This window comes from Rhinolophus ferrumequinum, chromosome 20, assembly GCF_004115265.2.
Source record: "Rhinolophus ferrumequinum isolate MPI-CBG mRhiFer1 chromosome 20, mRhiFer1_v1.p, whole genome shotgun sequence".
In the NCBI taxonomy this organism is placed as follows: Eukaryota; Metazoa; Chordata; class Mammalia; order Chiroptera; family Rhinolophidae; genus Rhinolophus; species Rhinolophus ferrumequinum.
The window spans coordinates 31,117,469-31,141,491 of NC_046303.1; the positions used below are offsets into that span (position 1 = coordinate 31,117,469).

The 24,023-nt window shown below is 40.7% G+C and overlaps 1 protein-coding gene across 9 annotated transcripts in view; it reads right to left on the reverse strand.

Annotated features, from left to right (window-relative positions):
- Window positions 1-24,023, reverse strand: part of DYNC1I1 (dynein cytoplasmic 1 intermediate chain 1) — a 295,576-nt gene that overhangs the window by 264,322 nt on the left and 7,231 nt on the right. The window contains exon 2 of one of the 9 annotated variants that reach the window (XM_033088728.1): window positions 304-446. The exons of the other annotated variants lie outside the window; for them this stretch is intronic. The gene's annotated coding sequence lies outside the window, so the exon portion shown is untranslated. The remainder of the gene's footprint in view (window positions 1-303; window positions 447-24,023) is intronic. 9 annotated transcript variants of the gene reach the window in all.

Genomic DNA, 24,023 nt, shown 5'->3' on the forward strand with positions numbered 1-24,023 from the left:
GGACTCAATAAACATTCCTCCACCGAACCTGGGCACATAGAGATTTCATTTTGCCCAGCATTATATGCATCAGGGAAGACAACCACTGAAAGCCCGACATGTTAATCTTCTTTTTCTGTAAAACTCCTCCTGAACTGTCACAATTAATTTCATCTCTAATACAACCCTATTACTATAAAACTTCCATTTGCATACAGGATGCATTCTTGCTTATCCTGGTACTTTCCCTTTTCAAAGCAAAAGATGTTTGTGAACACGCGGAATAGGAGATAAACACCATGGCAAGTTCTTTGGAAAATTTACCTGAGATTTAATTTTAATGTTAATGGTGATGGCGATGCTGGTGGTGATGGTGCAGGAAATATTTTCAAATCAAATGAGTTTGGAGAAGACTCTCATCAATTACCAATGATTATATTTGTTTCTTTTGTGCTCCTATCTGGAAACTAAGAAAATGGTAACACTGAGAAATGAAGAACCTCCTCTAACCTGAATTCCTAAAATAGAGATTACAAAAACCAAAAAAACAAAACTAACCATAAATGTCATGAGTATTCATTTGCCTATTATTTGTATGCAAGTATGATGAATATATAACGTATCCCTAGGTAGATGACAGTGATAGAATGCAAAAAAGAGCCAAAGAGTACAAAATAATGAAAAGTCATCAAACTTCCTGTCATTGTCTTTAGAAGGTAATCAAGAACATACAGGGGGGTGGCGTGTTAGCTTGTTAGCTCAGTTGGTTAGAGCATGGTGCTAATAACACCAAGGTAGCCTGTTTAATCCCCTCATGGACCACTGAGAGCTGTGCCCTCCTTAAAAAAGACAAAAAAAGAACCTGCAGTCATCCTAAGACACACTTTCTGATGATTACACACAGTTGAGAAGTGGACTGTGTTCCTACTGTACATATTTGTGCTCATGGTGTGATGGCAAAGATTTGTGAAATAACAATAATCACAATAATCAATCTGCCATTCATGATCAAACTCTGTCTTCACTTTGAACAAATATTTGCTGAATATTTAATCTGTGCGAGGCACTCAACAAGGCATCAGAGCTCAAGAGCACAAAGATGAACAAAACCAGATTCTCTCCTTCAAGGAGTGCCTAACTTAGCTGTGGGCAGGTGGGGTGGCAGGGAGGTCTCTGAGATATTGATTGGCTTATTGATTACTGAGTGCCAGGCACTTTACATTTCTTATCACATTTAATCACAACAACCCAAGGAGACCAGTGTTATTATTAATGCTTTTTTTACAATTCAGCTAAAGAAGGCTCAGCAAGACCTAAGACTGTATAGTTGATACACGGCAGAACCTAAACTGAAGCGTGTCTGAACTACTACACTGCTCATCCCACTGTACAAGTTCAGGGGGAATGCAGAGCACAACAATAATCAAGATCTGGTGGAGTGGGCCAGGGTAAGCCTTGAGGAAGAGTTGGAATTTGAAGTGGACATCGAATGAGGTGAGGAACTTGCGAAGGAAGGGAAGCTATGGATGTGCAAAGACCCGTGGCAGAGGGAACCAGCAGGCCGAGTACAGGGGATGCGGCTGAACCCAAGTCAGGAAGTATCAACCTGAGTCGGTAAGAATGGGTATGTGCGGGCAACTGGTGAAGCCTTGGGAAAAGAGAAACGTGAGTTCCAACTGGTAAAATGAGTGACGGGAAATCACAGCAGCTTTTTAAGAGGGAAAGTTGAAAATGAACTTGGAAGTTGCTTAATTAAGCCTCTTTATGTTCCTGCCTGCAAAAAAGATGGGAGCAGAAACTAGAAATAAGGCAAGTTGCTGGGAGGCTGGAGCCAACACCCACCTGGACTGACTGCACCTTCACCGGGTGAACATAGAGACAGAACGTTGAGACTGTGGACTGCAGACAGCACAGTCACGAAGGAAGAAGTAACTCATGGTAGCTGTTAGATGTGAAGGCAAAAGGGAAGATTTCGTAACAGTTCAACTTTGAGAGAGCAAGGAGGATGGCAGTGAAACTGGGATGAGAAGGCAAAGAAGGAAATGATGCAAAAACAATTTGGGTGTCAGCGGGACTTCTGGGCAGAAAGAATGCATCAATGCAAAATACAGATGCGATGAGAAGCTGAATGGACACAGGGACTGTGGACTAGAGTCAGGGTCTTCGTATACAAAGGACTTTTTAATCTGAGCCACAAATTCAGTCTTTACAGGTGCCAGGCAGGTAACATGAGGGAGCAAAGCAGTAACTGAGGCCAGCCACAGAAGAAATCCAGCGCCTAAGGAGGGCAGCTCTATCCAGCTCCAACTAACTGATGGTTGACATGGAAGAATATGGACCCAAGTAGTTAGATCTTCTGATTTCCTTTTTTCAAGAGAAGCCATAGAACTGATACAAGACATGTTATCAAACTGTTGGGCAAAAATCCTGGCAAGAGAAAATTGGAACCGAATTCCAGAAACCATCTGGAATTTGGGGTCAATTTGAGTTATGTTTTGACATTTTCCTGCAGTCAAAAATCAAATGTACAATCAGAAAAATCACTGTTAAAATGATAGTTGTGTCATTCTATGCTGAAAGCGGCTAGTGGAAACTTCTTAGAAAACTCTAAGTTGCCATCTCCCCCACATTTCCCCAACTTTCATCTACCATTCCCAGCCCATCAATAGCAAGACTTCAGCTATACATTCTGATCATTAAGGGCGAACCGTGTAATAAGAACATCCTGTACTTGTTTGTGAATTTCTTGTGAAGAACTTCATTCACCAGCGGGAAGTAAGGTGTATCCTGCGTACATTTCTCCAAAGGGCAAAGGTCTACTTACAACCCAATAAACATATCTGACATGTTGGTCATTTAAGGTGGTGTTACTAGCTATAGAGCCAATATTTTAAAATATACACCAAAAACACCCAGGGAACTTTTAAACAATTATATTAAGTGGTGATGTTTCAAATAACAATAACACTTTTTAAAGGTAGTAGAGTCACACGGTTAGACCTTCCACTTATTGATAACTTGGATCTAGTCCAAACAGACACTTTGCAATCAGCCCCTATGAGAATAAGAAGAAATCTCCAAAGAGTATCTCATAAAGGGTTTGACACGTACACATTTACAGTTAATGAACGGGCCTTTACATGTAGTGAAATGGCTTAAATCGTGCCATTAAATGTAGTGTCAGCACTGAACTCCACAGGTTTTTTTGGGGGGAAAGAGAGGAGCTTGCCAGTCGGACCCACTAAGTCTCCCCGCATATCAAAACAAAATCAAGAAGGAAAGCATAGGTAAGCACGAGTTATAGAGCTTCTGGTGGCTAACGCAGGTCCCTGTAAAGACAATTCTGAGGTTCCTCAGTTTAAGAAAATAAGAATCAGAGCTACCTGCTGCTACGTATTCCTCACTGGCTTCCAACACTAAAAAGTTGGTCTCTTTCATTTACAATAGTAAGGGGTCAAGCAGATAAATCAAACCCACTTCTGGGTGTAAGTCTCCTCCTTGTTTGATCATCAACGTACTCTCCCACCCACTGCAGCTTAACTCTACCCTGGTTTAGGAAAAATTATGGCTCAGTCTCCCCAAGCTGCCTCCATTCCCTGATCAGCTCTCCTCATAGCAGAGTCCCATATACTAAATTTGCTTCTTCTTCTATTATTATTATTTTTTTCCACCCTGCCAACTCTTGCCCCATCATTAATTCCACCCTAATTCAATAACGAAAGCCATCGATCAAAGTTTACTGCAATCATTTAAAAAATGTTACAGTGAAAAATACACTAAAGGTATACTCGCATGTTACTGATTTAATAGCAATACAATCAGAGCAAGAAGGCTCCATCTGTGCTCCTAGAGATTATTCTAAGGCACTTCAGAGAGAATAGAAGGAGCTTCTCAATCTAAATTGGGTTATAAAATGGGAGGCATGTGGCTAAAAAGGTATGACTCAAAGAAAAAGTATTGTTTTTAAAGTGAAATGTAGGCATTTAATGTAATAGTAATAAAATTCTTCTCGAGTTTTCTGTTGAACACAGAAATTACAAATCAAGATGTCACAAGTAGACATCCTTCCCTATCTTACCCACTTCCCTCAGAGGACAGAGAGGCACCTGAAGAAACAGCTTCTTTTCTAGTTAACAAGTTAGTTGCAGGGAGGTCACGCTTGGTGTTCCATCACAGAAATGGCTCATGGGCCTACGTATCAATAGAGGAAAGAATGGGGAGATGAGAGAGAAACTGAGAAGGGGGGAAAGAGAACAAAAATTAGTTTCACACCTCCCGTGCCTTCCCCGTTAACCTTGCCTCTCCCTCACGTCTTATGTCCACAAACATCCATAAAGAAAGGCAAATTTACACCTTTTCTTGAACCCCAAAATGAGATCTTTCACCTTCATTTTCATCTCTGCATATATCATCACGGGATGGTTTAGCACCAAGTGTCTAACTGAGGAGAAGCAAAGGGTTTTGAGTTCTGTTTACACAGCTGCCGAGAACCAGAGCCTCCCTAGGCTTAGCTTTTGAACAATGTAGATCTCTATTTTCCTGTAGGTTGTCTAAGTTGGCAGCAGTTTGAGATTCCACTTCTAATGCTGGCATATGTAAATTATTTTTAAGCTTAAAGTCAGCATCTTAGGAGGTGTAAATCATTGCCCAGCTGTTGTCAGACTCACTGACAAAAAAAAAAAAAAAAAAAAAAAAAAGAAAGAAAAAGAAAAAAGATACCCAGAAACAAGTTCTCTTTTCCTGCCTGAAGACAATTGCTCTTGTCAGCAATTCACTATCAGCTATTGAACTTTTCATCTGCCACTGGGTATGCATAAGAAATTTGATCTTTCACAACCTCGGTTCACCTGCCAGCTCTCACAAAAGACAGCTGCCTCCTTGCACTTGGACAGGAAGCCAGGGGATGAATGGGACAACAACCATTCGTCCATTTGTACAGCTATATTACACTGTCAATAAAAAAAGTGTTATAGAAGTCTCAGGAGGGAGATGGCTGGTGAATAATGTGGGAGGGTTACTTGCTAAAGTTTTACAGCCATCAGTACACTATAAAAATAAAATTTTAATGAAATCCATCTCATTGTAGGAAGGTATCCAGTCCTGGTCTACGTATACTGTAGATGTGCAGCTCTCAACATTTCAGTGTCAGCATCCCTTGATACTCTTAAAAATTATCAAGGACCTCAAAGAGCTTTGGCTTATGTGAGTTATATCTATTAACATTAACCATGTTAAAAAAATTAAAACTGATAAAAGTGTAAATATTTATTTAATAATTATTTTTAAAATAACAATAAACTTGTTAATTGTTTAAAATTTTTATGAAAAAACAGCCATACTTTCCAAGACAAAAAAGAAAACAGTAAGAAGAGTATAATTCTTTTACAGTTTCACATATCTCTTTAATATCTGGCTCCATAGAAGTCAACTGGATTCTAGTACCTACTTCTGCATTCAATCTGTTGTGATATACTATTTTAGTTGTGAAGAAAATCTGGTCTCACATAAATACGAAGTGTGATCAAAAACTATGGTGAATGTTTAAATTTTTAAAAAATGTATTATAGTACAAGACACATTGCCATTAACCCCCCTCAAAATACTCCCACTCACTTTGAACATACTTATCCCATCATTCTTGACACTTTCTGAAGTAGTTCTGGAAGTCTTCTTTTGTGAGTGTCTTTAGCTGTGTTGTCATGGCTGCCTCCATGTCCTGAATCATTTTGATCTTGGGGAAGAGCCAGAAGTCGCACAGTGCTAAATATGGTGAATAAGATGGATGAGAACACACTGTAATGTTTTTATTTGACAGAAATTGCCGTATACCAGAAACAACATGTTAGATGGAGCATTGTCATAATGGAGGATGATTTACGGCAAACTTTAAAACACACCTTCTCTCAACAGTAGCTCACACCCACTGACTGCACTGAACAAGTTGAAACTTGTCACACACTGTTACTAAGGTTCAAGTAACTAATCTTCACTAGTAACTAATCTTCACTAGTAAACTTGAAGTTACTAATCTTCAAGTATTGAAGATTCCCTGCCTTTCTGTTGGATGGCATTCAGCAGCAGCAGTCACCGTATTTTGTAATTACACGGAAAGGCTCCATGTCACACATGGCTTCTGGTACAGCAATTTTTGTCAAATGAAAACATTACGGTGTGTCATCACCCACCTTATTCACTGGATCTGGCACCTTTTGACTTCTGGCTCTTACCCAAAGTCAAAATGACCATGAAAGGTTAACGTTTTGAATCTATTCAGGACATCAAGGCAGCCACAACAGCGCACCTAAGACACTCACGAAAGAGGACTTCCAGAACTGCTTAATTTAAACATGTACCATATTGTTTGATCACACCTTGTATGTATTCCAAAAAAGGAGTATTGGTAATTATGGATATTCTTTGACATTACACCAAAAATCAACAAATAGCAGTTTTTCAAAGTTCAATTGCAACGTGAACATGAAACCATAATAATCAATGAACTTTTATTTTTTTAACTTTTATTTATTTTAAGTGTGTTTTTCCAGGACCCATCAGCTCCAAGTCACGTATTTGTTTCAATCTAGTTGTGGAGGGTGCAGCTCATGGTGGTCCTTGTGGAGATCAAACCGGCAACTTGGTTGTTAAGAGCACCGTGCTCTAACCAGCTGAGCTAACCGGCCACCCCTTAATGAACTTTTTAAATTCTGTTATATTAAATCCACTGGTCTGTATTAAACTTTGAATGAATCTTTTATCCACGTATGATTTTAAAACATCATGCATTGGTTATTTAGGAAATTATGCAGACCTTCTGAAATGTTGACACAGTTCATTGTACAATATCCAAAAATCAATTCGATAATATTACTACCAAACTCTTCAGAAAAGTCTTTTGGTATGGTAAAGCCGTCAAGCTCGTGGTAGCAGATATAAGTTTCCCAAAATTCTAATTTTTGATTGAAAGCTCACATATTTATCATTAGCAACAAATATTGTCAATTACATTCTTGAATGACAAGAGCATGATGACATTTTTGAGAAAATTTTTGCCATATGCCCAAGTCTAAATAACCATAGTTTGTCTTCGAATTGTTCTCTCAAGTAAAAACAAAAATAGTTTCGTGAATAAAGGCAACTAGTTCAGCTTGCAACTCAGACTAATGCACAAATGCTTTCCTTGAGACAACCACTGAACATTGGTAGGCAGCAGAAGTGCCTTATTTGTCATAGCAAAGACGTGTGCTCAAGGGTAGCGATTAGATAAACTAATTTTTTGTTCCGCTTCATGAAGGACATTCTTAAGTGAAACTGTTTTGTTTTTAAACTCCTAGTGTGTAGCAGTGACTCCTGATGCCACAGCTTGTCCAGTTTGGTGCCACTAACTAAATTCATACTAAGATACCAGCAGTTTTACCTACCATGCTTTCACACCATCATTGCAAATGTCAATGCAGTGAAAAAGACAAATACCATTTTAGCATTATTATGAAAATATTTTTGACCTTACAAATCCCCAAACACATCTTGAGATCCTCGGGGAACCCAAACTAAACTTGGCCTTAACCCACTTCTGATAAGATAGAGTGGACTCTAAACCCTATAGGATATTTACTAACAAAATTTTGCTAAGTGTTATATAAATAACCTAAACAAAGGAGGTTAGAGCTCTTTCTTCTGCATAAAAGACACAGTAGCAAAGTCACTGAGCATAGAAAATACCAATTAGAGTAAAAAAACTATAATGATTTAGAAATACTGGGAATATCTAAGACTTCTGGATATAGCATAAGGAACACTAGAATTAGGGAAAGAGTGAGACCTTGAAAAAAACTTCCATGAAACTATGTGTGAAAGATTTCTCATCTCACTTGCCTAAGCCAGGTAGTAGGTAAGGAAGACAAACTAAAAAGACTTCTCTCACTCCTTCTTCTCCCCTACTACTACACACACACACACACACACACACACACACACACACACACACACAAATTAATGGGCCTTAGCCTCTCTAAGTGAAGTAAGATGGTTGTTAACAAAATGTCAACCTTTCTGTTGTATGAAGTTTTTATTCTTTTGTTCTTTTAATTTTTCTGTCTTAACAATTGCAATTACACATGTTTGTTTCAAGACAAAGACTTCAAAGATATTATCCAATACCAGTATTTTACCCATAAATAGAAAAATTGCGATACAGTTATCTAAATTCACAACCATTAAGTGGGCAAGTCAGAACTGGAAACACCAGATCTCCTTATTCTTGAATACTTTTACTAAATTATGCTTCCTTTTCATTGTTCAAGATTTTACTCATTTTAGTCAAAAGAAAGCTCTTAAACAAAAGGTTTTTTGGTGGATCCCATCAGTCTGCTTCCAGAATTTTGCAATCACTCTCTGTCACCACCTGGCGGCAAAAAATGTAAATTGCATGAGACAGCTGACCTTAAGAGCAAAAGGCTTCGCCGCTGAAAATTCCCCGTCACACCACCAAAGCCAATCCTGGGTAGTCCCAAACACTGCAAGAGTTTCATCTACATATGAAGATCTATTTATGTCAATAGAGACCTATTGGTTTGGAGGCGGGGGAAAAAAATCTCAGTATATATACATACAGTTAAGCATGCATGTTGATTTTTCTAGGCTTGTTTCAATTTTATTTGTATTGGCTTAGTTCCTGACTAAGAAATCAGGCAATTACTTCTAAAGTAAGCCTTTAGTGTCTCTCTTGTTGGGTTTTTGAGCTATATTTAAGACTTTGTGTCTGCATATTGTCTCTAGTCCTACTTTCACTATTTCACAATTCTGAGCTACCCAAATCATACTGCTTAAGCTGTAACTCGAGCGCTGGCAATTGCAGCACAGTCAACGGGAGAGACTCTCAAGCACTCAGCACAGAGGCCCATTATGCTCGAGAGAAAAATCAATCCATAGGGTATCAGCCCTCTCATCTAGTTAACCGAGTAGAGATGAGAGCTCTTAAAACTTAAAGGACTCAAAAGCCATTGTCATCTTTGCCAAAAAGTTCTGAAATTTTTTGAGTTATTTCTGACCCCTACCGTGCATTCCACCAACTTAGAAACTCAACATACTTCTCTTTGGAAAAGGAATTGTTCTTCAATTAAGAGAATTAGTCATTCATCTCTTAAAGCATCTTCCCTCAGGAAACACTCAGATGATATCAAGAGTCCTTAGGAAATGAGCATTTCAAGTAGCATCCTTGAAAGAGTATAAAACTAAAGATGGAATAGTTTGGACTACAAGAGGGCAGTATTTTGGCATTGGGTCCCTAAGATGCAGAGCAGAAAAGGAAGCTGAAAATAGAATCAGAAGAAAGGAGTGGGAAAGAAAACTAGAGTGAAGAAAGAAGTGAGGCCTTGTACAGAGGATCCTGTAGAAACACCTTGGGTCAAACTAGATGGGAAAGGTATGTCACCTGCCTTGGCCAGGTTGCAAGTAAAGAAACCAAATAATGAAGGCTACCATCGCTACACTTTACATAATATGAGATTATGTATCTGTGCTCCTAGAGATTTGAAAGCACTTCAGAGCAAAGAGAAAGGAGCTTCCTTACCTAAATGGGCACTCTCAAGGAGCACTTCATAAAGGGTGATGTCTCCGCTGAACATGATATCGGTAAGCTTCCTTTGGAAATTACACAGAGGCTCCTCAGCCTCATATTGAGCACACAGTAGGCATTAATAAACACTTGCTATTATATAAATGGGTTAATGATGTATCGGTCCCTATATTGTTTATGTCTTCACATCAGGCTAGCACCATTAGATTTGAGCACCCACTGGAAGCAAACACAAATTCCTGCACATCCAATTGCTTTAATTATAACTCAACTAAGCGTATGTTTAGCCATTTAGAGCTCGCCTGCTTTGCTCACTCTGCAAAACTGCACCCATTATCTGCTCCACATAGATAGGACACACCCTGTGGCTATAAGAGACCTTTAACTACTGTTGCTTTTTGGAGCTCTCCGACCCAGACACTCCCCATCTCCCTGTTGATTCCCTCGCTTTCTGATTCCCTCTCTCCTTTGTGGGTGGTGGCTCCATGCTGCTGTCTCTGGAAGGTCTCCTGCTATAAATGATATCCCCTCTCATGCAGTCCTATCCAAGTACTGCCCAATAAAGTGTGTTGAGCAATGCTGCCACCTCATGGTCCCGTCTTTCCCTTGTTCAGCCCTGAAATTCTTGAACTCACCACACCCCAGCAGCTAATTCTCACCAGTACTCCCACTTTCACCACCCAACATTTCCAAGCCTGCCCTGGCCTATCCAGGTCCATTCACACTGCTCAGTGCCAGTCTGCACCTGGCTCACCTGACAACTGACTGCAATGCTCTTCTGAGCTTCCTGTTTCTGTGCTAACCCTGCTCTCTAGTGGTCCCCTACATCCTCTGCACCGTGTCAGTGAAAGGGTGACCTTTCTTTCACTCAAATCTGATGAGTCCACTCCCTTGCCTAGAACATATCGATGACTCCCTGTTAGTTGGAAAATGGGTCCCAACTCCCTAACATGGCACAGAAGATGCTCTCCAAACGTATTCCTCTCTACTCCTTATGTCACAGTTTAGTGGCATGTACCAAGCTGTTTCCTTCCTTCGTACCTTTGTAACTACAGAAATGCTCTTCTCACTGTCCATTACCTGATGATGCCCATTCATCTTTCTGTCTCAGCTCAGTCACATCCCCTCCAAAAAGGCCTCCCAGGGCATCAAGCCTGGGCCAAGCAACCCTGCCTGGTGGCCCTGGGGCACCCTGTGCACAGTCTGCTGGAATCTGGGCCACATATCCCTTTATGGTTGTTCTGTTTATACGCTTCTCTTCTCCTGTTGCACTGAAAACTCCTCTAGACATGGCCCTTCCACGTCTAATTTATCTCTATACTTCTAATGCCTGGCAGTGAATGCTCAATAAATGTGTCTGAAGTGCTAAATAACCATTCGATAGAAATGTGAAGTCTCCCACAACGTCACTATTAGAAATTTTTTCGTAATTATTACATTGGGTCAGTGCATTAAGCTTCCAAATGACCAAACTCGAAAAAGTTCTTCCTTACTATGCAACAAATCTTTATTCCAATGGGGGTTGGGGGGTGGGAAGTAAACTTTTTTCATCCATTAGTACAAATGCGCAACAAACACATAATTCTGGCATGGCCTCATCCATTGAATTATCTTTTCCTAAATCATTACCATTGTGTACCAATTCATTTAATGTTTTCCTGTCTGGCTTACATTTCTATCTGTTTTCTGTCTTTAAAAGGATTATTTAGCAAAATCTATTCAATTTATAATTGACAGCCTCTATTGTTTATCTCAACCAACAAATTGAGCAATCTAGAATCTGTCACCCAAGATACCTTGAGCATAAATCATCACGCTGATAGTTGGGTTTTCTCTTTAAGTGAAGAAAAAATATCAGTGATTTAGAACAGAGCCATCTATTGCATTTAAAGCTGTTTTCTCCAAGTTGCTAAGATGATAAATGAACATGTCTAAAAATAAACAACTCTCAGGTAAACTGTAGGGCTGATAAATAACTGGTAACAAGCAAATCTTCAGACATAACCAGCTTTAGCTTTGACTCTGAGTCCTTGGCCTGCTGTCCCTATAAAGGAGCCAGATTTTCTGTGCAGCAAAGTTAAATCAAGACAGCACTGCCTGGTAGCCCTGGGCATTCTATCCTGATGGAGAATGCAGGCAAATTCAAGCTACCCCAACGTTCCTGCGACTCACAAATAAGAAAAAATCTAAACTATCATACTAAAGGAAATAAAATCAAGACACATTAATAAAAATAAGGGAAGGAAAATGTTAATGCTTAAATAATAAAGTCAAAATAGATTTTCTCAGTGTAAATCAGCAATATAAATGTTCACAGTCAATTTTAATCTTCTAAAACTATGCTCAGAGGTTACAACATCTTAAAACCACTTAATTCAATACCCTCCCAAATTAACTACAGAACACTTATGAACTTGTAATTAAGCCTATCTACCGTGTTTCCCCAAAAATAAGACCCAGCTGGACAATCAGCTCTAATGCATCTTTTGGAGCAAAAATTAATATAAGACCCAGTATTATGTTATATTATATTATATGATATGATATTAAAGACCCGGTCTTATATTATAGTAAAATAAGACAGGGTATTATATTAATTTTTGCTCCAAAAGATGCATTAGAGCTGATTGTCCAGCTAGGTCTTATTTTCGGGGAGACATGGTAATTTTAAGGACTACCGATCGAAGTTATGGTGAGTGGAAAAACACATGTAGAGAAGGGACCTGCTAAGGTCATACTCTATCCTCACACCCAAAGCAAACCACTTGGACATGTGAAAAGCCAAGACTCAAACCCAAGGCTCCAGAGCACACTCTCTTAAATACTGTAATGCCTGGAACTATGTGTTTCTCATCTTACCTTGCTCCATTCCATTGGGCTTGGCATCTATATTGGTTTATTCCATTTCCTTTGTATTCTCTCTTTGCCTTACTCACTCACTCTATGCCCAGCAGTTTTTCTTCTCATGTTTGTTCAACAGGTAATAAAGAATAAGACAGAAAGACACAGAGCTACTAACGATCCCATAAATCAAAGTAATCTGTGCTCACAAGGCAGTGAGAAGACCCAAACCATCACAGAGGAAGACCAGACCTGCAGGCAGCAGAAGGTAAGGGGTGCTTCCCAGGCAGAGGGAAGCATGGGCACAGGTGGGGAGGTAGAAAAGAGAATGGCCAGTCTGTGGGACAAGTCATTTGGAATAGATGAAATGCTGAGTACAAAAGAAGATAGAGGTAGATGAGGATGGAAACTCAGTCAGAGATCAGATCCCAAAGGTTGAGTGACTAACCGTCCCAGTATGTACTGAAGTGAGGTGGTTCCTTGGATACGGGACTTTCACTGCTCACACCAGAGAAATCCCAGGCAAACCTGGAAAAATTGGTCACCCTACAGTCAAAGGTCTGCTATGCCATGCTGAAGGGGTCTGAACTTCTCTGTGGGCCACAGGGAAACAGACGGATTTGAGCAAGTACAAGACTAGATCATTTATTCCTAGCTTATAATACACACCACATCCGTCTTTTTAAACATGGGCAGCAACCCATTGGTAAATTGCAAAATCAAGTTAGTTAGTAGTCACAGGCAGCAATATTTGCGATTAACAGATTAGAACTAGTAGAATGCACTATCCATGGGAAGGACAACGATTGTTTCACAGAGCGTGTTTTAGATATACACACATTCATTGTTATGCATCAATCGTATTATTTATTATTGTTAGTTGCAGTTGAAAGAGTTGGAAATACATTGGGCTATATCAATTCTAAAATTGGTATATTTTAAATTATAAATTTATCTCTGCCTTGGTCCTTCCTCAGAAAACATTTTGTGTGACATGACACCCATAGATCATGATGATATTTGCACAACTTCATCCATTACTACAGGAGACTGACCTGGGCTCTAGTTAGCCGGAGGGCCAAGGGATTACTATCTGGGTACACATGTAATGTGTAATCCATTTACAGAGCACTGGTGGGGAAGCTCTACCACAGAATAACCAAAGCAAACTCAGCTCTATGTGTTTAAATCTACCTGAGAAAGAAAGTGAAAAAAATACAAACTAAATCCCTCGATACTTCAAGGCACAAACACATCAAGGCAGATGTACAAAGATTAACCCACTTTTTCAACTATCCTGGTTTGCTCATAAGAATGCAAAAAAATCAATACTGCCAGAAATGCAGGACCACGGCCTATTTCCCACACACCGTGTCAGCACAAATGCTGAATGACCCTTAGGATTGGGGTATTTGCTATTTGTCCCATCAGCACAACCTTTATATTCCTTTTAGAAAGCAAATACCCATCTGAAAAGCTTGGCTGCACAGGGCATTCTGTACATAAATGGATAACCCAGTGGAATGAGGCAGTCGTCAGAACAGATTCTCAACTAGTTCTGAAAGGCTTAAACCCTTCTGATACTCATGGGTATATTTTAATTCAACACTTAAAACAATTTTTTTTAGCTGGAGTCAGTTTTAACCATCTGTCTCTGAGTAAAAATAGGATGTAGGCTTGTATATATCAGCTGTTGAAGAAAACCAAGTTTGGCAGAAAGAATTAAAGTAAAAGAAGAACTGTATCTCAATTTTCAAGACCATGCTAAGGAGTAACAAAATATCCAAAGTAAGTACTAACTTACATGCACACATCTCTCTCCTTTTCTCCCTGTTCCTGATCATTCTTTGATTGAACATCACTGCAGTTAGACTTGTGCCACCAATTCATAGCCTGAGGAAGTGGCAGAGTAGGGACATAAAAGCGATTTGCCCAATTTGAGTGACAACATTAGGGTGGTGGGAGATAACATCAGGTACTCTCCAAGAATTTGGAATTAATGGAAATAGAGCATGATCACTTTCTGAGAGTTAAAATAGACCACACCTTAAAACAGAGGACATCTCCCAAGTCAAAACTATCATGACAGTATCAAAACATCACCACTAGGGTTGACCAAACGTAATGGAAATCCACCACATAATTAGTGAACAACTATAAAGACTATTACAATCCAAGGAGAATGGAGTCTGAAGTGACAGGAAAAGAAGTGTGCATTTTTCAGGTTGTCTCTAATGTGTCCAGGGAAAAGGACACCCTGACCAGTTGACATCGACTGTCCTGTGCATCTGTTAGGGGAGTCACCACAATGGTGCCAGGCTACCATCTTGAAACACCAACTGTGATGACCACTCCCCATACTCTGGCTCCATGTACATCCAATCTTCCATCATCCACACTTCAGTTAAAGGTAATCCTAGCCTTCCAACTAACTCAGACCAAAAATCTTGGCGTCATTCCCGAGTTCTCTTTCTACCAAATCCCACACCTGATCCATTAGCAAATGGTTCAGACTCTACTTTCCGAGCACATCTAGAAGCTGTCTACTTTTCACCACTCCCCTGCCATCACCCTGTCCAAGCCACCATCATTTCACCCATATCACTGCAAAGGCCTCCTAAACGTAGGTCTCCACACTTCTATCCTTGACCTCCCTTGCAGTCTATTCTCAGCTGCAACAGTAATTCTTTAAAAACACAAGTCAAATCATGTCACTTCTCTGCTTGAAGCTCTCCACTGGCTCCCATCTCAAAGTAAAAGCCAACAGCCTACAGTCGCCTCCTTGGCCCCACACAGTCCAGCCCCATTACTTTTCTCATCCCGTCTCCAGACCCGTTCCCTTGCTGTTCCTCACACACATCAGGTAGTTTGCCACCTCAGGGACTTGGCATCTACTATCCCCTCTGCCTGCTACATTTCCCCCTAAACATCTGAAATATTTGCTTCTTCAAAACTTAGATCAAATTGTATCCCACTTAGGCCTCACTTGACCACCGTATTTAAAAGAGCAAACTTCCCCCCACTGCACCTCCATTTCCATGTCTTTTCTGCTGCCTTATTTTTCTTCATTCCATGTATCACCCCATAACATGGTCTGCCACATATTTAAGTACTTTTCATTGTTTCTCCCTCCTTCTAGAATTTAAGCTCTAATTAAGGCCGAGATTTCAACCGCAGTGTTCACTGACACACTGCCAATACTTAGAAGAGTGACTGGTACAGAGTAGATACTCAATAAACATTTGTTGAATGAAAAAATTTGGCTTCAAAAATGTACCTGCGTGAATGACTTCCTCCCCTCGCAGCCTTGTTCTCTGTAAAAAGGGTCCAAGCTCCATTGGCTTTGAGATTCTCCTAGATCTGCTCCCCAACCCTCCCTCTCAACCCTTTGCTGGATCTGGTGTCTTCAGTTGCCATACTGTTGCCATACCTGGATTCTGCCTCCCTTCCTGGCCCTTTGAATATATTACATACTTGGACCATCTGCATGATTTTTCAATGCCCTTGTTACCTCTGGACTGAGCCTTCAGGACTACCCTTAATGTCCTCAGGCTAGTACTGGCCCAACTATGCCTAGCTCCAACCTGAGACCAAGCGCCTAAGAACCTGACATCGCAGAAGAGTTCAGAATACTGACCTACAAGCAAGGGCACTGTGATGCCGTGGGAAGAGAGGTTTCTCCTGGCAAGTGAGTAAGTTGGCATTTTATGTTTGTAGCCTAATATACAACATATATTTGCACTGGGTGGTGTAATTTCATCACTAAGTTGCTAGAGAATTTTTGGCTACATAAGAACAACTTACTATCTAGACTCTCAAAACTAAGATTCAGACCTTAATCCTGTCCATCGGAATAGCTGACAGCTGGCTGCCTCTGATAACCTCTGTCTCTACATCTGCAACGTGACACCTGACTATAGATAAGAACGTCGATGTCCAAGAGTGTCACCTGCTCGTGTTCTCAGCATGTGAGCATGCACCCACACTTCATGCACGTACAGTCACCTCACCCCAAATTCTTTTGGTAGACGAGAGGATATTTCTCCCCACCGCTGCAGGATCTGCTGCAGTGACCACTTACAGGAAGGGGACAGAGGAGAGGGACAGTGGGATGATCTACCTGATGGAGGGAGAAGTGAGAACACCTTGGGTATCTGAGCAAGGTCCCCCACACATTTGTAAGGGAGGGAAAAGCACACTAATCAGCCAAATTTTCTAATATGCTGAGATGTAGGAGACCCAAGTAGTTGACTCCACGATGCTAAATTTATCTTTATGTTAATGCGATTTAATGAGCACTTACTGAGCCCCTACAAAGTTCAAAGTGCTGCTCTGGGTACTTTGGGACTTGCACAAATGATCATGATAGCATCTGTCTCAAAAAGCTTGTAACATGGTACGGTCTGAAGACACGAGCTCCATTGCAAGGGAGGATGGGATCAGTACACGACAGAGGTTTAGAGCATGAAGGAGATCGTGCAGGAACTGGAACACGCAGTCAGCTTCAGGAAGGAGGGGCCAGAAGAACGAGACATTGAAATGTACATACCATGTGAACTGGGGAAGATTTCCTGTGGAAGGAAAGTGAGCCTGAGTGAAGTGACAGAGGCAGCAGGCAGCAGCCCAAGTTTAGGGAATGGCGAACAGTTCAAGTGGACTACGGCGTATAGACAAATGGGCTCGAGGGGGTGTCGTAGGAAACAAGCTGCAAAGGTGTGTGTTTGGTGCTCCCCTCTTGGGTCGGAACTGACCTAGCTCAATTGTTTCTGCCCTTTGGTCCTGTTTCTCTTCAGAAAAATGTCATTTATTTTTAAAACATGCACGAGTCTGGAGGAAAATCAAACATTTCCGTGGTAAACCAATCCTATCTATTCAAATAGGTTAAGCAATGCAAACAGCTGCAATTAACACTTCCCTTACGTGTCACCCCTTTGCTGGATATAATGGAAAAGTGAGAAATTAAGGGCCCAAAATAGACACATGAGAATTCGTAATACATTCTTTGCATAAAATAAGCATTCAGGGCGGGAACTCTATCTCCTAAGTCATCTATCTGGTAGTTTTCTGGTCTTCACACTGTAAAAAGAAAACAGTAGTTAGGAGTTTCTGGCATACGCCTTTGAAACGACTTTAGGATGGATCAGGCTTTGAGTATCATCAGGCACATTAAAAGACAACTGAATTAATAAGTAAATGAACAAATGAAAGAAAGAGCCCTCACCTGCATGGCGATGTGGCCAGTTTGCAATGAAGTTAGATGCAAGCATTTTTTTGTTTGTTTTTAATGGTTGTCACAAGCCACTAAGTTTCCTTCAACCTGGCCTGACACTGCTATAGCATTCCAGTGTCAGGAAATGGTTATTGAATGAAGGAGTGAACGAACGAATGTTACAGCTTGAACAGTTACATGGGAAAAGAAGTAAACATAGATTGTCACATTTATTTTTCCAGTTTGGCACCTGTCCTCTTATTCTTGGCCCCAAGTGAATGGCAGAACTTGACCAGAGGTAAGAGTGATGGAAGGCTCTGTCGAGTACACAAAATCACAGATTCCTAAATTTGGGGAAAAAAATAATGTAGAGATCATCAAACACTGATCTGAGCTCTCATTGGTGCAGTAATCCCTCCACAGACAATCCTCACTGGTGGTGACATCTTGAGCTCCCCTGAGCACTCGGAACTCACTACCTTAAGGCAGCCCGTCCATATCTGGAATGGTTTAAATCGATGAAAGTTTCTCCATTATAGTGATGTGAACTCTCCTTTCTCCTAGAAGTTTGGGCTGCAATAGATAGGTGTCCTCCTACCTATTTACCAAAGATAGAATCCTCATGCCCACACCCCCTTCACCTACCGACAGCCCACAAGTTCTCTGCAACATCATCTCATGCTCATCCACTTTGTAATTGAGGAGTGGTGGGGGAGGGGAGAGCCAAAGAAGAGCTAGAGGAAAGAGAGGGTGTGTATCTGCCAGGATGAGCCACACAGCCTCCCGTCTTTCATACCCTCACGCTAGCTCATCAAGCCTTTACCTGTGGTGCTGATCCCAAGCACATGGACCTTTTCACTTTCTGGACTCAAACAAGCAGAATGCCTCCATGATTTAGCCACACTGGATTTGTACCACATTAGATTTTAATTTAACATGACTTTGGAGTGCTGGGGTTAGACATAAGGGGACCAGGAAATGTTCTCAGCAGAGCTGAATTCCAAGATCAGAATAGAGGCCAACTCGATACTCTACAGGTCTCTAGACTAAGGATGACTCACAAGCCAGGAAAAACACTGACTGACCATCTGGCCCTTACAGCGCACTTACCCTGAGCTCTATACTGCTCTTTCAGCACAGACAGAATACTCAATGTGATCCTGATTCAGGAAGGCAAAGCTTCCAGAATCCCAGGAATGACCAAGCCCACACTCACTTTTGGCCCAGATACCCAAAAAAGTGACACATTTCAGGAAGTCAATGTTTGTACTAAACACAAGAAAATGATCCAAGGGAAAAAAAATTTTAATCCTATAAGAAATGGAAAATTAAGTGGGATTTATTCTTTCAAACCTTACCCCAACATTAGGAAGTGGTAGTATTGCTATCATTCCTGTTTTACAGACGAAGAAAATGAGGTACAGGGAGGCAAAGGAACTTGTCAAGGTCGCGTGGCTAGTAAGGGGTGACACTGGGGGGGTTGAACCCCAGTTCCAGAGGTCATGCTCTCATAGTACTTCTCAATCACTGTCATGACTTGTTCTGGGATCAAATCAAGCCCAAGAACAAAAGAGAAAGATAAAACATTAATACAAATGGTTTTGCCTGGTTAACACTGAGATCTGGTCAGCTGCAAATTCAAAAAAGTGATTATTCACTTAATTATAAATCAATCACTTCCCTTCTTGGAACTCCCATTGTATTCTGAGATACCTCTACTGGGTATTTATTACATTTCACCTTATGTGACAACCATGCGATACATGTGATAACATATAACCACAAAGCATTCGGTCTTGCTCATGGCTGGCACTCCATAAGTACTGAATAAATACTCTTGACTGTAATTGCAAAACCACTGCAGGAAGCTAATTTTCACCCCTACACATATTTCTTCTGTTTATTATAAGTAAAATCTAGATTTGTAAGTTCACTAATTCTAGGACCCTGTTATTTATTAGTCATGATGCTAAAATCATTCAAATACATTTTGTATTCTAAATGAGCATGCTTTCAGGTACTACTAAAGTTGGATACGGAAACCCCTACATGTGTGGTAGCAGCAGGAATAGGCAGAACTCAAGCAAGTCCCTCCCTTCCTCTGTCATTGGGTTAACCGCAAAAATTGTAGTTCCCTCCTCTAGGACTATGCTTAACAACGTCTTTGTAGTCAGGCAGGGCCATTTGGTTTGCTTTGGCCAATGAAATGTGAGGGTTTGGGGCGACATACATCAAGATGAAGCCTCTCTCCGCAGAGGGCTCTGAGTGAATGTGGCGAACAGGGCCCTTTCTTGACCCACACTGGACATGTAACATGAGAGAGAACAATATTTGGTTGTGTTACTCTGCTCAGGTTCGGGAGTTGTTTGTTACGGTATCATGATGCAGCTTAACCTGATCGATACATTTCCAAGTCCCAAATCTACTTCAATGATCCAGCATTTTGGTTACTTTTCACCTTCCTTAACGCATGGTTGACACGGGCAAGTGCCCCTCCTTTACCATCCCCACCTAATCTTCGCTGTGGCACGCCCTCTGAGAAGTGGGTGACAAAGATTCTCTCCTTGACCAAACTCTAGACAGGCTCCTCTGACCTCTTTTGCAACTAGACCCTGTCCGTGGGCATGTTCTCAAGAGCCCAACTTTAGCAAGAATCCTGTCAAGTCAGTTTAGCTAGAATCCTCCACCCCTCAATATCTGATCGCTGATATCTAATTGACATCTGATCAAGGTTCCTCATCTCCCAGCATCTCCCAAGTGACACCTGATCACCCTGGCCTGCCCTCAGCAAGAATACTGGTAGGTTGGTTTAGCCTGAATCCCTCTCCTGATATTTCCTCTTAGTAATTTTCCTGTCCACTGACCACCACCCTGCTCCTTAGTTATAAATGCCACTATTCCTTGTTATATTCAGAGGTGAGTCCAATCTATCTCCCCTACTGCAAAACCTCACTATAGGGGTCCAGACAGCTATCAAGTTAGACCCCTAAACAAAGCCTGCCTTACCATTTCTTTAGCAAGTGTCACGAACAACTTCTTTTTTTACAGGTATAAAGACTAAGAAAGCACTAAGTGTCCTAATTCACTACACGGCTGCCAGGACATGTGCCCTGGTGAAAACAACTTTTATTCTGAATTTTCCCCCAGGGAGCTCAGCAACTCTTTCCAGGCACTGCCCAGATCTACCTCCCCAGTGTTTGGGAAAGCAGTGGTGGTGCTGACAATCTTAAAGGTGACATTTCCAATACCCGGGCCCACTCCCAAAAGGAAAGTTCACCAGGGCGAGGGAACACTTAAAGAGAATCTTTCCTCTCCTACAACTGTTTAAAGTAGGTTACTACTTTAAAATCTACAACTCGTTGGCCTTCAAATTTTAGGAATTCATGTTTCTTTATGTTTTAAAACAAGGGGCTCACAAGGGAAATGGCTACATACCTCCCCCCCACCCCACCACGTTTAAAATCTATGACAAAAGATATGGGATTTCATTTTTGCTATTATGCCAATTACTTTTCAGCAGCATTTGAAAAAACATTAAAAAGCTTAAAAAGAGGAAGCAAGAAAATCTGTATTCAAAACCCCAAAGCTGGCCTTTACAATGTCCCTGGGTGGTCCACATTTGCACTGGAAGATTTCGTTTGGCATTTTAACTTATGTAAATAGCTTCTCACTTTCCTCTGAGCCTCAAAGCATTCAAAGGGGGAAGATCCTCTTTCCAAATCAGCGGTAACCTACACCTTCTGAAAGTGAACAAAGTCACACTTTTCAAGGAAACAGGCAGAGACTTTTTTTTGTTATTCTTTCTTTCACAAAATATATACCATTCCCACTACCCCTTGCTATTTTGATCCTAATGAGGTGGATAGTGAAATAGGAGACGTACCATCATTTACAGGGGACACTGTCAAAACAAAGAGTACCCACAGCGCCTACTTACCTTTTCAACCACCCAAACCCACCAACTGCTGACATTCCACACGCTGATTCTGAGACAGAATGCCATGTCTTCCCCTATACATGGGCTTACTGTCACACTCTAAGGCTTGATAAACGCTTAAAGGCTTTCATATGTGCTTTACAGGATCTAAACTACTTTCCATTTCAATTACTAAAATCTTCAGCTTGTCAAACAAAGAAATGGGTACTGTTTCAGGTTAGAGTAGAAAAATCTGCATTCTAAAAGGGAAACTGATTGTAGGCAAAGGACATGAAATATTGTGTCACTGTTTATCCCTCAGCGCCATTTAAAATATACATATGCACTGCTTTTGACTTCAGTCTAGACATTAGTATAAAATAGAAACCTGACAAATGAATCAAAATGTCCCCTCTTCTCACCAAAAGGAACCAAAGTACTGTCCTGCTCAGAGGAGAGTGTCAGATCAAAGGCAGATCAAGAGAATTAGCCCAGGAGGTGCATAAAGGAAAACACCAGACTCAAACTATCCTGCCTGTCATTTCTAGACTGAAAGGATATCCTCCTCAAGACACCCCTCCCCCAGCAAAGGCTCCATGTGATCCTGATTCAGGAAGGCAAGGCTTTCAGAATTCTAGGCATTACCAAGCCTACAACGAGACTGGGCCCAGACGTGCAATGGGGGCTACATTTCAGGAAGTGAATGTTTTTACTAAACACATGAAAATGATCCAAGGGGAAAGAATTAAATCTTATAATAAAAGGAAAATGAAGTGGAATCTATTCTGATTAATATTTCAGGTCAACAAAGCTTGTACAAGGACACCTCAGGGAGCCTAGAGCCTAGAACGGGAAGGAGGCACGTACACAAGTAGAATTCAAAATAAAAATCTTTTAAAAACATACCTTTAGTTCAAAGGAGAACAAGATCATACACAACCCTGAGAAGAGAAAGCTAGAAGGTGATACGTACTTGCTGTTAGATAATAAAAAGCATCTTTCACACACTGAGCACGTGCCATGTAGTAGACTCTGTACTCTCATTACCTGCAATCCTAACAACAACTTTGCATTATCTCCATTTTACAGATGAAGAAACTGAGGCTCTCACAGGCTGTAAGTGGGATATTTGTCTTCTTCTTTCCATTACCTTATGCCTCTTAGACGTTGTGCTCTTACGTTGTAAAACACCAAACAAATAAATGGACTTAAATTATAGAAGGGAAGATTTCAATGAGAAAACCAAACATCTAAAACAGGGGTTCTTAACCTTGGCCTTATTAACATTTTTGGGGGGGATAATTCTTTCTCATGGGGACTATCCTGTGAAGTGTTCAGCAGCACTCTTGACTTGTACCCACTAGATATCTGCCTGTAACCACCCTCTCTCTCCAGTTGTGATAACCAAAAATGTCTCCAGAAATTGCCAAATGTCCCCCAAAGTAGACAATCGCTCCTGGCTGAGAATCACTGAAATAAAAACCACTTGAAACCACTATGCTGTACACCTGAAAAAAATATAAAATAATATAGAATGTCAGCCATAATTAAAAAAAGAATAGTCATGGGATATAAAGTACAGCATAGGGACTACAGTCAATAATATTGTAGTAATCACAAACAGTGTCAAATGGATAATAGACTCATTGGGGTTATCACTTTGTGAGATATATAAATATCTAATCACTGTGTTGTTTTATACCTGAAACTAATAATAATAATAATAATAATAATAATAATAATAATAATGATGATGACAGTGATAAACACTGGAGTGGGTCGATTTTTGCCTATAAAACATTGAATAGAGGGAAGACAGCTATGTACACAGTCACCTGTCTGAGGGAGGAGATGGGACCAGTAGCTCTGCAGTTCCTTCTGGCCCTGTCCACCTTGAGTTTCAGCCTCAGAGACAAAGGCTGGGGACCCGATTCCTGGCAACTACCCCACATGACATGGAACATACTGCACCTGTGCTAGAAATTGCACGCTCTTCAAACTGGCATTGCGCGCCCCTGGTGTCCACAAAGGCTTTCTAAAGAACATGCAGGCTTAGGAAGAGCTAGTGACATTCATTCAGTAATCCTCTCCCACCTCCAATTTCACAAAAGCCCTTCTTCCACGTTATCAGAGGGAAAAGAAAAGAAACCCAAATCTTACAGTGATGCTTGACCACAAGGTATAAAAATACCCATTTGTTGAAGAGCTCCTTCAGGTACCTTTTAAATAGAAGTTGGTGTAATATTTGAATCCATTCTTTAATTGGATTCAAAGAATGATCTTATCATTTTCTTCATAAATATCAAAGTTTACAACATTCTGGAAATCACATTCATTGTGATTCTTTAAATTTACTATGAAAACTGTCAAATGCCAACCTAAAATGTGTGGAGGTGAGGGAGTAGCAGAATTTTCAAAAGTCCTTTAGAGGTTATACTACAATAATCAAAAGACTATGATGTTGGCATAAAAACAGATACATAGAGGCTGCCCGATGGCTCAGT